The sequence below is a fragment of the Stegodyphus dumicola genome, chromosome 2, assembly GCF_044657685.1.
Source record: "Stegodyphus dumicola isolate Sdum_Otavi_A_Nest chromosome 2, ASM4465768v1".
NCBI classification, from domain to species: domain Eukaryota; kingdom Metazoa; phylum Arthropoda; class Arachnida; order Araneae; family Eresidae; genus Stegodyphus; species Stegodyphus dumicola.
In genome coordinates this window covers 60,830,574-60,846,266 of record NC_140769.1, presented here as the reverse complement: position 1 = coordinate 60,846,266, position 15,693 = coordinate 60,830,574, and positions in this window count along the sequence as shown.

Below are 15,693 nucleotides of genomic sequence, written 5' to 3'. Positions count from 1 at the left end.
ATTTATTTAAAAAATTTGTATTTTTTAATAATTTTTTTTGAAAAAATTTTGAATTATCACCTATAAAATTTTTACTATCACCATAAAGTAGATGTATTTCTAGGCAAAAAGTTTGAATTTTTTATTCAACATTTCTCAAGATGTACGTGAATATAAATATTGACGCATTTTTAAATTTAGCGTATTTTTTAGAAGTGATAATAACGCAAAATATGTTTTACGCACTTCGTTAAAGTTATTATAAAGAGTGAACGATGCACCCTTTTTCCCTGTCGTACACAATGAAAGGAAAAGGAAAATAAATTACCATAAATTACGAATTCGCCAAACTTATTCTTGGCCCAAACTGAAAAAGGTTCACCAAAATAAAGCTTTAAATTTCGGGCAAATTTCTTATCAAATTTTACAAAAATTTATATTGAGGCGTAATTTGAATAATAGAATCGAAGCATATAAAAAAATCGGTGTTTCATTTCAGAAAATGTCCGATTTTGTGTCAAAATCCCTATGTTAGAACAGTGCTATACATAAACCTGGCATAATCTTAAGATGCGCTTTCGAGACATGAAACACGCAAGTTAAATTTCGTCAGTCGGAGCAGTAGAAAGGGAGATATAAAACTGTTCCCCTCTTTTTTCGTGCAGTGTGTACATGACCATTGAATCGGAAAACGGAAATAGGTTCTTTGATTCCACTCAAATTCTTTCGATGAACAGAACTCTAATGAAGGTTTATGTGATGTGAAAATTCTCAAATTTTTCATTATTCAGATAATGAGAAAGTAGTGAAACATAAAAGTTGTTTAAACTGTATGTATCTATTATTTAAAAAAGATTATCTTAAAATTAATCATGTGTAAAAACAAAAAATATATTACAGAATGAATAAGATAAACATATTCTAAGACAATTATCCCCTTTCAAAAATAAAGTTTTGGTTTTGTTTGTTTGCCTTAGTCCTATGCTTCAGTAAATTAATTTGAGAGCTCACAGTTCATATTTATGTAACTTGCAATAAGTTTTCGTTTTGTTTTTCTTTTTTTTTTTTAACTGATTCTCAGATATGGGTATTTTAAACCAAGCATTTTTAAAGATAGAGCTGAATTTTTTCGTGTTACTCATAATTCATATATATATTTAGTTAATACACCATCTAAAATCTGACTCAAACATAGGAATTCTGCCCATAGCTCAGATAAAAGCGAAACAAAAATTTTTATATTGTTTTATACATTTTATTAGTAGGAAGAAGAGTTTATTTTATATACAACAGATGGCAGCACGATCAATATATTGAGACGTTATTAATGGAATTTTTTACTCATTTAAAGAAACACTGCAAGAGCAGTAGAACCCCTTGTGTATTTAAAGAAACGATGTACAGTATTTTAAAGGATAAAATTTACTTTAACATCGAATCCTCCATACATTTAAATTAGGTAAAGACGGTTGAACTATTTTAGTCAACCGTGTTCGCCTTACTTATATTTAGTTAATACATGAGCTAAAATCTGACTCAAACATAGGAATTCTGCCCATAGCTCATATTAAAGCGAAACAAAAATTTTGATATTGTTTCATACATTTTATTAGTAGGCAGAACTCGAGTTTATTTTATGTACAACAGATGGCAGCACGATCAAGATATCGGGACGTTATTAGTGGAATTTTTTGCTCATTTAAAGAAACACTGCAAAAGCAGTAGAACTCCTTATGTATCTCAAGAAACGATGTAAAGTATTTTAAAGGATAAAATTTACATTAACATCGAATCCTCCATACATTTAAATCAGGTAAAGACGGTTGAACTATTTTGCTCAACCGTGTTCGCCTTACTTAAATTTTCTCTTCTAGTCATGTATTTATTAAAATATCCAATAGAGGACATCATACGTTTAAAATACATTTCCGAGGGTTTTTTTTTCGGATTGGGGGGGGGGGGGAAGGACAAGTTCCGAAAGGTAATTTTCAAGTTCGATTCAATGCATACATATCTTATGTGAGTATAATTAATGAACAAGGAAACTGGTAGTAGTTTACAAATATCTTCGTATTTTTAGAAATTTTGCAAATCAATCAAAAGTAATAGCAAACACATGAAACTGAATAATTTTATGTGAAAATTTACCTAAATTCAACAATCACTATTGCAAATAATTACAAAACAGAAATACCTAAATTTAACATCTGAGGTTCAGTGATTACAAACGGAACTAAAAGTCATTGTTAATCGGTACAAAAACCCTTATTCTCTACTGAAGTATATACAGTCAAAAGTCTTTCATCCGGACTCGTCGGGACTTCGGCGATTGCGGATTATCGGATTTTCCGGATTATAGATCATCTTTTCAAATCTGGTAAGATGGCATGCAGAAATTATAAAATTAAAAATATGAAACCGAATTTATGAAGTAAAGAGCAATTATGATCTAAAGGGTATCAAAATTTACAAAAAAAAGCTTAATATTTATTTGTTTACTTTATTAAGCATTTCTTTCAACGCGCGCATGCTACGCATAGTCGAAATTAAAAAATTGCAACCAGAAAACTATTTGATGTGTATTCGTGATATATAAAATGAAAAGGAATTTTATTTAAATCATATCAAAGACGGAGTACATTGAGATGAAATACTACATTTAGTAAGCCGAATAAAATAAAAACAGATGCCCTGAAGATGAGGACAGTGCTGACATATCAACTTCCAGTTCATTGCCCCCGCAGAGCAGCGTGAAATTGATAAACAGATTTCGGAATGGTTAGAGAAACAAAGAATATGCCTTTATTCATTTTTTGCACAATTCCACTTTTTGTTTGATGGACATCGAAACATACTTTCGCGTTGTAGATCCTTTGGCAGCTCCAGAATCGGAATTCTTTTTGACGTAATCGAAAGTTCAAGCTTACTTTTATAAAATTGCTCTAACAGTCTCCAAAAAATAATACGCCGGATCCAATTAGAAGATTAAGGAACAACGCAATCTGCAACATTAACTGAAATAGATAATTAGATAATTTTAGTTTAGCTTATACCGTCCGTTATACATTAAACGCGCATGCGTAAACGCTAAGCATGCGCAGAAAGTTTGTAGCTTTGAGGTCCGGATTATAGATCATTCCGGATTATGGACGTCCGTATTAAAGACTTTTGAGTGTATATGACATTAGAAGCAGTTATTCCTTTAAGGAGCTAAATTTTCATAAATATAATATATATGTTATATTATGTATATTGTTACATATATATTGTTACGTATTATAAACAATGGGAATTACAGACATTGTAAATTGCACTAGTTAGCGACAGAGAAAATCAAAATAATTATATGTAAAATTAAAAAGTTCGTCTATTGCTTTTAAGCAACCCATTTTTTATTTAAAAAAGTGAATCGAAATTATTAACCCATGTCAAATAGCAAAACGTCTGAAAACTGGCAGTTTGCCAGGACGCTTGGATTATAAATTAATAATCTTATAATTCTAATAATGTCAACACCTGCCAGGTGGTGCGTGTGACAAATACACTGGTATCGACCCAGAAAGTTGAAAGTTTAGGTTCATAAATTTTGATAATGTCTGGACGACTGATTTCACAAACCTACCCTTATGTATTTAATCTCATTGGATGCGCCAATAGCATTTCGACTTCTGATTAACTTTTAATAGCAAAGGTTCCTTGTCACACAAATAATAAGATTGTTTTTGATTCAGTTCTTTGAAGACCGGGAATTTATTTTCGAAATAGATCAATAAGATATTAATATATAGATGACCCCGTATTTTTTAAACTGTTGTACTAAAATAAAAGTAGGTTTGCATATAAGACAGTTTCAGGTATTCATTATCAGACAACCATTTCGCTTCTTATTCTGTCCACTGACGGCTATGAAATACGAGTTCCGTTAACAGTCGCGAGAAACAATCTTCGATGCTCTCGTTCCGAGCAAACACGGAACGCTTGCAGTAAAAGGAGCTTTACGCATTCGTTGGGCAAACTTGAAAAATTTCGAAATCGAAGATAATTCCTTGAGATCCACTGCGTGTTCTCATTTGCCAACAAGAGCTATTGTACACTTATCACACTCAAAGCCTGCAGCGTTAACACCAAGAATATCATCTGATCGATGCCGGGCAAAATGATCAGAAATCTCTCCTTTATCATGGGCACAGTGATGATATCGGGGATGTGGCAGGGTGTCTTGAACCTGCACATCATGCTTAGTTAGCCGAAAACTCTTACATCTGAATATATAGCGTGGCATTATTCAATGATAATTTATTCCGAATCTAACTCCTATCGTCGATGCTTCACATGGACCTTAGCTTTTTGAAACACATTTTACGCTAGTTCTGGTAGATAATTCTCCTGGTGTACTTCAGCATACATGGTTTAAGCATATATGGTAAGCATGATTGAATGCCTGTATATTTTTGTGGGGGATGTTCGGAGGGTTTTACTTTGCACATACGGCAGCAGATGAATTGAATGGCTTGTCTGATCACTTTATTTGAATAAACTGGATTGTTTTTTGTGCGGACATCTGAAATCCGGGGTTTATATACAGCTGCTTCACCACAAGAATTGCTGTAGGGCATATAGGATTATATGTAAGAATCCTCAGCATCCTAGGCCTCTCGGAACAAGCTTATTTGTCTCTATGACGATTATGTGCCGCTTTTGTTACTGCTAGTGGTCTGCATATTGATCATTTGTAGTAACGTCCGTGTAGGTATGTAATTTTCTCTTATTGTAATTTGTATCATAAGAAAATGTTTTGAAGTTTCGTAACTTGCAGACCTACCATATTGAATTAAAAATCCCTAAGGAACCCAGAATACCGCGTTTAAATCATGACAGCGGAGGATCCTAGTGAACTCCATACATTTCTTCATTCTCTAGTAGCGTTGTGTGAGGCTTCCTTTTTCTCTGGAGGAGCGGCAGGCAAATAGCCACCGTTTCCTCCGCAAGCTGGTCTACCACAAATCACGAGTCTTAAATTGAACGTTTTACGAGCACTATTTTGTTTAAATTTAGCAGTAGAACGCACTTCCGTAGGTTACAGACTGTATACCGGGACTTATCACTGTATATCATCCTATCGCCAGCAGTTGCCTACATCTGTTTCATATTCATAGCAATGATAAAGTCGTTCATGTTGAGTACTTATGTTCCTTCATTTCGAGTTCAGATGATTCATGACCTCATTGAAATCTAAAGATGTGGTTTAGTATAAATATCAGCTCCCACGTTAGGGATTTGACTTGCATAATGCCACTCTCTGTGAACAAGCAGTTAATACTGTACTCGAAGAACAGTATTCAGAAAATGATATCAAGTCTAATCCCAGTATCATGTTCATAATATTTTTTAACAACGTACCACATGATTCCAGAAGTTTTAAAGTAACAAAAATATTTAAAAAAACGTTTAGAAGTTAACGTAAAAAATAAATGTATGAAATTGTGCTATAATTATTTTAAAACGGTTCACAAAATTCAGTTTCAATATCATTAGTCATTGGAAAAAATCAGTTAGCGGTCTGATTTTTCTTGTCAACGTAAGATTATTGTATTTATACACTGCTCGACATTGAAAATGCAACACCAAGAAGGAGTGGTCAGAAATCTATGCAAATTTTAGAGTAGACGCACGTCACTGAGTTATGCGAATGATGTGAAATGCGCAGCTCTCCGAAGCATGTGAAGTAAGATATACCCTGGTGTGCAAAAATTAAGGACGAGACGGTTTTTTCAATATAACTTTGTACAAAAGCTTTCCAAATCAACACATTTAATACTGTAAGATCCCCAATACGTAAGGACATGAGTAATGTAAGCAACACTTACTAAAAGAGAAATCAGAGGGATAAAAAGAAGCTTTATTCAAAAAGTAGCACAGAGCGCAATGCGACTGAAGGCCGAAACATCCCTGTGATGGGTGTCCAGCAAGAAACATCCAGTCTTTAATAGGGGATATGATCTCCCCTGACTGCTAGGCAGGTTTCACAGCGTCTGCTCATGCTGAGAATGAGGGTATCAATGAGTTGTTGAGGCATTGCTGCCCATTCGTCTTGCAGCGTCAATCGAAGCTCCGGAATCGTTACTGGTGGTAAGGTACGAGCTGCCAAGCGTCTGCCTAGAAAATCCCATACATGCTCGATGGGACTGAGATCCGGAGATCGTGCCGGCCAATCCATACGTTCAATATCCTCTCTCTCTAAGAGCTGTTCGGCAGCTACTGTGCGATGACATGGTGCATTGTCGTCCATGAAAAGGAACTGCGGACCCATAGCGCCTCTAAAAAGACGCACATATGGAAGAAGAATCTCGTTAACGGGATTCTTTGGGTCCCGTTGACTGAAACTGCGTCGAAGATGTGAAGGTTGTACGACTACCAAGCATGATGCCTCTCCAAACGAGAACACCGCCACCTCCATACCTGTCCCTTTCAACGATGTTCGAGGGATGATTGCGGCTTCCCCGCTCTCTCCAGATGAGTATGCGATGAGAATCGCTACTCAGACTGAATCTGCTCTCGTCTGTAAAGAGTACTCGTCCCCATTCATTGTCTCTCCAATTCCGGTGTTCCCAGCACCACAGAGAACGCCTTCTCCGATGGGCAGGCGTTAGAAGTACACACCGTACAGGGCGTCATGCAAACAGACCACGACCGTGCAGTCTTCTGGCCACGGTAAAACGCGATATCGGTCGTCCAGTCGCCTGTGTCGTGTGTCTAGCGATTTCTCCCGCTGTCTGCCGCCTGTTTCTTCTGGCCTGTAAGGCAATATACCGGTCATCTGCGGATGTGGTTGCTCGCGGACGAGCACTACTAAACCCCCGGATAGCTGTTCCTGTAGTTTGAAATTGTCTCCAAAGTCGTGAAACGATGCTGTGAGCAATTCCGAACTCTGCAGCCACACTTGTGACACTGCGGCCTTCCTCCAACTTCCCAATGATTCGACCTCGGGTAAAAGCATCCAGATGTCGTCTAACAGCTTGATTAATCGCCATTTCTCGCTGAGGCAGCAACTCGGTGTGATTTTAACTGTTATACGGCGTGCAATCTCTTTGCCAGAAATACTGATCTTACACCGACTACATGCTTTATACTACTCAGACACTCCCCCATTACGTCTACCTGCATATCTGCGCATGTGCTACCGTACATCACCTTACTTAATCTCCTGATTGGACTTTCTGTCCGCTCTGCTTCTTCGTTCAGCTGATATGCTAATTTTTCGACTTCGTCCTTAATTTTTGCACACCAGTGTAAGGGAACGAACGTGCAGAATGGGTAATATTCGTGTCGTTATTTCTACAAGACGAATTATTGAAGAAAGATTGTTTTTGTCCCGGAGGATACGTGTAATGGGAGAGAATGCCAGGCCGCCGTCAACGAAGGCACTTCCAGCAGATAGACGATTTTACGAGGGGTATGGAGATCGGACTCAGAAGGGCGGGTTGGTCCTGACGTCAAATCGTAGCTGATACCCACATGGATGCGAGCACGGTGCATCAGCTATGGCGAACATGGTTGGAAAGAGGAAATGAGGGAAGAAGGAGGGGTGCAGGTGCAGCCAGAGTGACGTCAGCACGCGTGGATCGACGCATTCGCCGACAAGTTGTGCAGTCCCGTAATCCACTTGTACCGCGATTCTGCAGCATCTGTAAGATACCCTGGATGTTCCCGTGTCGACAAGAACCATTTCCCGTCAATTCGTTGAACGTGACCTGCACTCACGGCGTCCGTTAAGAAGACTGCTATTGACCCCACAGCATTGACGCCAACGTTTAGAATGGTACAGGACTGGAGCGATGTGGATGACAGAATGGAGAAACGTTGTGTTCTCAGATGAGTCACACTTTTGTTTATTCAGTGACAGTCGCCGCATACGGGTGTGGCGTCGACGTGGAGACAGATCTAATCCGGCAGTAACTGTGGAACACCCCACCGCGCGACGACGTGGTATAATGGTTTGGGGCGCTATTGCCTACGATTCCAGGTCACCTCTAGTTCGTATTCAGGGCACTATGCCGGCCCGACGATACTTGAATAATGTACTGCGGCCGGTGGCAATCCCCTACCTTCACGGGCTGCCTAATGCAATTTTTCAGCAGAATAACGCCCGCCCACACAGTGCTCGCATCTGCCAACATGCTCTGCAAAGAATACAGATGCTTGTCTGGCCACCGTACTCTCCTGACCTGTCACCAATCGAACATGTGTGAGATGTGATTGGACGCCGTTTGCATACTCTGCCTCTGCCTCGTTCAGAAGACGAACTGTGGCAAATGGTTGAAAGAGAATGGAGAGTCATCCCTCAAGACACCATCCGCACTCTTATTGGCTCTATGCCTAGACGTGCTTCTTCGTGCGTCGCTGCCCGCGGTATCCTATCGCCGCCCACGGTATATCTACAACCTACTGAGCCGATGGCGTTCTCGCTCTGTATTCTGACTATCATTTTGAAATAAAGATCACTTATTGCTGTTTGCTGTCTCTGTCGTTTTTCCAAATTTCATCACTTTCTGATGACTCCTTCTTGGTGTTGAATTTTCAATGTCGAGCAGTGTATGTATTTATGTGACATTAATTTTTTAGCAGTCGAAAGATAGCAAAGCCATTCAAAATTAAATATATTTGATTATGTTAATGCGAGTTTTATATGAATTAAGAATTTGCTCTAAATTAATTTTGTTACATCTAAACTCCGGACTATTAGCGCCACCACATCTAAACTCCGAACTATCAGCACCATTACATCTAAACTCCAAAATGATCCTACGTAAGAACGTAGTTAGAACTCTGAACCCGAACTTGAATGACTGTTAGTTGGAGAGCGCGTAATTTTCATGTAACCTAATAATTGTATATAAAATGTATAAATGTATCTAAATATAATATCTTTATTTATACAGAAGTGTCAGTCTTTATGCAAAAGCTTGGAATTATTTAGATATTTCATCGAATAAGAATTTGGAATGGAACAAGCTCGGCTCCCGAGTGAAAGAAAAGGTAAGAGATTTCTTTTTACCTTTTAGAATTCTATTGAGAGATACAACAAATTTTGGCATCCCTGCTGGGACACCCGAGCTAAGAATAAGAACTTAAATTAGACTATAAAGATTAAGAATACAATTATTGATTACCTTTTGAATTTTTGAACTGGTAAGAACACGTCTGAAGAGATTTTAAATAAATTTAAAAAGAAGCGCGCAGCTCTCCGGACATCAGTAGCGAAATCGCTTAAAGATTTGGAATCGCAGCTTTCGGAAATTGATCCGAAAATTCACGATTTGGAAGAAAATTTAGAAATATTACAGAATAATTTCGAATTGCTTAAAAGTGTCGATACAGAATTAGAACCTCTTTTTAAAGTCGAAGAATTTGATGCCGAATTCCAAAAATCTGAATAATATCGTCAAAAGGTCGTTAAATGCAGTTTCCGTACCTCCAAAAGAATCGACGAATTAAAACGCAAATCTACTGAAACGGTAGTAAATAACCAGTTCAGTACTGACAGTCAAAGCGAACCAAAACATAACGAGTCTGTTCGAATTAAATTACCTAAGTTAACTTTAAAGAAATTCTACGGAGATATAAACAACTGGCTAACTTTTTGGAACAGTTTCGAATCTGCCTTTCATAAAAATGATTCATTAGATAAAATAGACAAATTTAATTATTTGAAAGCTCATTTAGTTGGTTCTGCTTTAAATACAGTCGAAGGATTACCGATTACTGCTGCTAATTACGATTCCGCAATTGATCTTCTAAAAGAAAGATTTGCGAAAACAGATGTGCTCATTTACACTCACATAAATAACATTTTGAACACTAAACCGTTGAAAATCTCGAATGATGTTCGCGCCTTTAGAAAATTTTATGACAATATTTCTATCGAATTAAGATGTTTAGAAACTTTGGGTCAGTCTCTCGAGAATTTATCAAGTGTGTTATGTCCAATAATTCTGAAATCACTTTCCCAAGATATTTTGCTTGAAATTAACAGAATGAGTAACGCAAGTGCGTATTGTAATATTAAAAACTTGTGCTTGATTATAGCTCAATGTTTAGATTCACGCGAAAAAGCGGAAGTCATAAATAAGAATTCAGAGCATTCGACAGCGAATAGTGGGCGCCGTCAGTCTGCGTATGCAGTCCAGAAAATAAACACTCGTCATTTCAGTGATGGAAAGAGCAATAAATTAGAAACGAAAGCTTCTTCTGCTTCTGATTTAGTGTCCACGGGTATTAAAGAAAAATTGATTAAGGCATGTGTTTTTTGCGGAGATTTTTCCCATTCAAGCCATAAATGTCCTATTGCCCAGAAACTAACGAATGACGAAAAGGTTGAAATACTACGCAAAAATGGCACTTGTTTTAGGTGTTTACAAAATAAGGGTCACATCAGCAAATTTTGTGATTCTAACATTTTTTGCTCCCATTGTCACTCTAAGCATTCTACGATTATGTGTAACAGAATTAATTCCGAGAGTAAAAAGGGAACGATCAAAACTGTCCAGGAAGTTGAAAATAAAGTACTTTCGAATCAAAGCAACCGTTCTGAAGTTTATTTACAAACTTTGGTCGTAGGGGTAGCTGGGAAAATCTTAAAGGGTTATTTAAGATTGCTAATAGACACTGGAAGTTAGAACACGTACATAAGTCAATATGCTGCTAAAACGTTGAAATTAGAAAAGATAGGAACTGAAGGAATGAAACATGGGTTATTTGGGGGTGTAGAAGTTTCGGAAGATCATAATCGTTATCAAATAGATTTAACAAGTTTAGATGGAAAGTACAGGTGTAAAATCGAAGCACTAGACCAGAGGAAAATTTGTTCGTCACTACCTAAGATCAAAGACGAAAAGTTAATTAAAGTAATGGAAAAAAGGGGAATCCTTATCAACGACAATCATGCGAATGGAAATCTCTGTCTGTTTCAAGAAAATCCGGAAGAGATTCATATGCTGTTAGGAGCGGACACCGAAGCACAATTGTTCACTGAAAGAATTAAACATTTTGCGGGGGATTACGTAGCCTTTGAGACCAAGTTAGGCTGGACTTGAATGGGCAAGATTAAAGAGAATGCGAATACATCGAGTTCTCTGTCCGTTCTTTCTTTATCCTTACATGTTTCCGATGCAAATTTGTCCAATTTAGACACCTTGGGGATTTCAAGAGAGGAAAACAAAACGAAAATTGTCTTGGAAGAAACTCGAAAACATTTCTTAAAAAGTGTAAAACGAGATAGCTCAAGGAGATATGAAGTAACCTTACCCTTTATTTTAGATAAATCCGTCTTATCCAGTAACCGTACTATGGCAGAAAGACACCTCGTCAAAACCGAAAGTAAACTAATTAACACACGCAGAAGAAAAGATTACGAAGAAATATTTGATGAGTGGGAAGCGAAGAACATTATTGAGGTAGTAACTGAAGAAAAGGAGGAAGGAGTGCAGTACTTGTCACACAGACCTGTAATAAAAGAGTCTAGTGAAACTACCAAGATACGGCCTGTTTTCAATATATCTGCACGTTCCAAGAATTCACCCTCTCTCAATGATTGTCTGAGTAAAGGACCAAATTTAATAGAAATTATTCCACGTATATTGAATCGTTTCCGAAAATATCGCATAGGAGTGTCATCTGACATCGAAAAGGCCTTTTGTCGAATTAAAATAGCAGAAAAGGATAGAGATTTTTTAAGGTTTCTATGGTTCGATAATCAACATAAGTTTAAAATTACAGACATAACCGAGTTGTTTTTGGACTCACATCAAGTCCGTTTCTGCTAGCCGCTACACTTACTCACCTTTTGACTACAGTCCCAGAAAAATTTGTAGAAACTTCTAATATTTTACCTCGATAATTCGTTAATTAGCTTAAATTACGTAGATGAAGCCGAAAATTTCGTTCAAGAAGCAAGATTGATTTTGGCTTCAGGGCATTTCAATTTAAGATGTTGGCGATCAAATTTTCGCATTGACATGATCGATGATATAGAGAGCAAGATGAAAGTTGTCCCGGTATTAGGATTAGTATGGGATTTAGAAAAAGATAGTTTGAGTTGCAAGATCGAAGAAACGTTTAACTTGAGGGAACCTATTACCAAAAGAAAAGTTTTGTCAATTACCTAGAAAATTTTTAATCCCATTGGCTTCACTGCACCGATAACTGTAATTCCTAAACTAATTTTGCAAGAAACCTGGAACCAGAAGATTAAGTGGGATGAAGATCTTCCTCTTCCCCTAAGTCAGCAGTTTGGGACTTGGTTGAACCAATTGCCTCTTCTATCTCAGATTGAAATTCCTCGTTGGTTAAATATTGATTACGAAAACGAAGATACCGTAGTGCTCCACGTTTTTTCGGATGCTAGTTAAAAAGCCTATGCCACATGTGCATTTTTAAGAGCTGAAACCATCGAAGGTGTAAAGGTTCAGTTAGTAAGCGCGAGAAGTCGAATAGCCCCTATTAAGGAACTTACGATTCCACGTCTTAAACTTCTCTCCTGTCTGATAGGTGCCAGGCTTGCCAAAACAATTCTATCAGATTTGAAACTTAAGAATTGTAGAACAGTGTTCTGGAGTGATTCTTCTACAGCTTTGGGGTGGATAAGAAGAGATCAAGCAGCGTCGAGATAATGAAAATTTCCGATATCCTATCATTTTACCTTCAAAACATATTCTTGTTGAGAGACTAATTTACGAGAAACATCTAGAACTCCAGCATGCTGGTGTCAGCACTTTAATGACAAATCTTAGAGAAAACTTTTGGATATTAAAATCCAGGAAAAGTATTCGAAATATTATCAGAAAATGTGTAAGATGTAAAAGATTTGTTGCACAAAGAGTGGAAGTCGAGCCAGGATTTCCACCCGAAGACCGAGTCAGAGAAGGGTCGACTTCTGAAGTCGTCGGTGTAGATCTAGCAGGTCCCCTCTATCTCCGTGAGGGGCCTAAAGCGTGGATAGTCTTGTATACGTGTGCCATTTATAGAGCCATTCACCTCGAACTAGTTACTTCTCTATCTACAGAAACTTTCATCCAATCTTTACGTAGATTCATTGCCAGAAGAGGTAGACCTTACATGATATATTCCGACAACGAAACTAATTTTGTAGGGACTAACAGTGTTCTTAAGAAAGTTAATTGGAACGCCATATGTTCAGCTGCTTCCATCCAAAGGATACGATGGAAGTTCAACCCTCCGACCACCGCCTGGTGGGGAGGTTGGTGGGAGAGGCTTGTGCAAATGGTGAAAGAAAATTTAAGAAAAGTGTTAGGTCGAACGTCCTTAAATTATGAAGAATTATATACTATATTATGTGACTGTGAACAAGTGATTAATTCGCGACCTATCACATACGTATCAGAGGATAATCAAGATCCATCACCACTGACCCCTATGATGTTCCTGCAAGAATTGCCGTCATCAGGCGTTTCTGATATGGACTACGTAGATTCCAAAGAACTAAACCGCCGAGCCAAATACCGACAGAGAATAAGACATGATCTACGAAACAGATTTCGTAATGAATATCTTGGTCAGTTGAGACAGACAGCCAGAGACGACACATACATTGGCCTTTAGCCAAGATAGTCGAGCTTTTCCCCGGTAAAGACGGGAAAGTGAGACTAGCGAGGGTCAAGACAAGAAATGGAACTCTGCTTCGTCCAGTGCCCCGGCTTTTCCCGTTGGAGATCTCTACTTCCGAATCCGTTGGCCCTCCGTTCCCCGACAGAGCACCTCGAGATAGAAACGACCATGCAACTGGTCAAGGCTGATCAGGCTGCTAGTATTCCAGAACCTGCCTCAAGTCCTCGAGTGATGACCAGAGGTGGGCGAGTTGTTCGGCCTCCTCATCGACTGGACCTGTGTGTATTGAGTTCCTCCGCATCGTCGGATCTCAATGGTGGGAGGTGATGTTACATCTAAACTCCGGACTATCAGCGCCACCACATCTAAACTCCGAACTATCAGCACCATTACATCTAAACTCCAGAATAATCCTACGTAAGAACGTAGTTAGAACTCTGAACCCGAACTTGAATGACTGTTAGCTGGAGAGCGCGTAATTTTCATGTAACCTAATAATTGTATATAAAATGTATAAATGTATCTTTATTTATACAGAAGTGTCAGTCTTTATGCAAAAGCTTGGAATTTTTTAGATATTTCATCGAATAAGAATTTGGAATGGAACAAGCTCTGCTCCCGGGTGAAAGAAAAGGTAAGAGATTTCTTTTTACCTTTTAGAATTCTATTGAGAGCTACAACAAATTTCTTTGATTTACCGTACCTCATCAATTCAAATCAGTCTGGTCAGAAGCCTGTAAAAGAAGAAACAAGTTCTCCACTTTCGCATACTATATATTTAAATGCATATCACCACAGGATTATGCGTGATAAAAAATACTCAACATAAATCTATATGAAATAATAGCCAGATTAATTTACTTTCTCGCTTAATGATTTTTAAAATCTCACTAGAAAAATTTTCGTTGTTTCTAATTAGACAAAAAAAAGTGCTCATATAAACTTATATGCGTAATGAAGCTTATCATAATCAATTCACAATTTGCTGGACAAATAGAGAAAACGAGGGTTACGGTAAAATGAAATCACAGTCCAACGATACGGCAAAAAAATGCAGAAATAACGAGTAGAAGAATAACGAACTTTATAGAATATTTAACAGAAAAATACTTCTATCAATTTACCTATATTTTCAAGCAGTTTAATCTGAAAAATGAGTTAATTTGAATCGGTCATCGAAATAGCAAGAATACATTCTAAATAACAGGCGAAGAAACATCGTTAGAATAGAATGAAAGAGACTAAATTATAAATAACTATGAAACCTTTTGCTATCACTTCAGCCGTGATTGTAATTTCCCCGTTGTTCCACAATAAACGAACTTCACCTTTTTTAGACAGGTTTAAAGGGAACCTGGTTAATGCAAAGTTCATTGCATCTAATTTTTTAAATCAGAGAGAAAATCCACATTCAATTTACGCGATGTTCAAGAAAGGCTGCACAGTCACAGGTCTGAAAAAAGTCATCAAAAGCTGCAAAAAGAAGAAAGCAAGTTTTAGCAAAGACCCAAGAGTAAAAAGCAAATCCTTTTAAGGTAGTATATTACACGCAAGCAGCAAAACGTAGATGTTTCAGGCAATATATTCCAAAGCAAGCGATGTCGCATTAAAGCCGCAGTAAAAAGAAACATCACATCCTTGCATCTCAATTACATTTGCTGGCATGATTACCAATAGGGAAAAATTATATGTCTGCAGCTCGAGTTGTCACAACAATGAAGACAATGCCTTCTTCCTCTTTCGGTTATTGTCAGTGGTTGACAATTCTTTTCTTTTCTAAGGCTACAGAACCTGTCAATTTTTTCGATATTCTTTATGCGTCACTTCTTCCATTTCGCATTCAATGTTTATCAGCAAGAAAAATAAAAACCATATTTCTGTCTATGAGTCAGCAGTTCGTTTATCAACCGCTTGACTGCAGGTGAAAGACGAACATGATACACGAGCAGTGCCAACATGGAATCTCTAATTTGATTGAATCAATAAGTGTCTATTGAAACCTATATCTAAAACAGATTACAAAAAGCTAATGAAACGTAATTTAAATATAAAAATTAAACTCCTGAAAAATTAAAAATTAAACACCTTGAA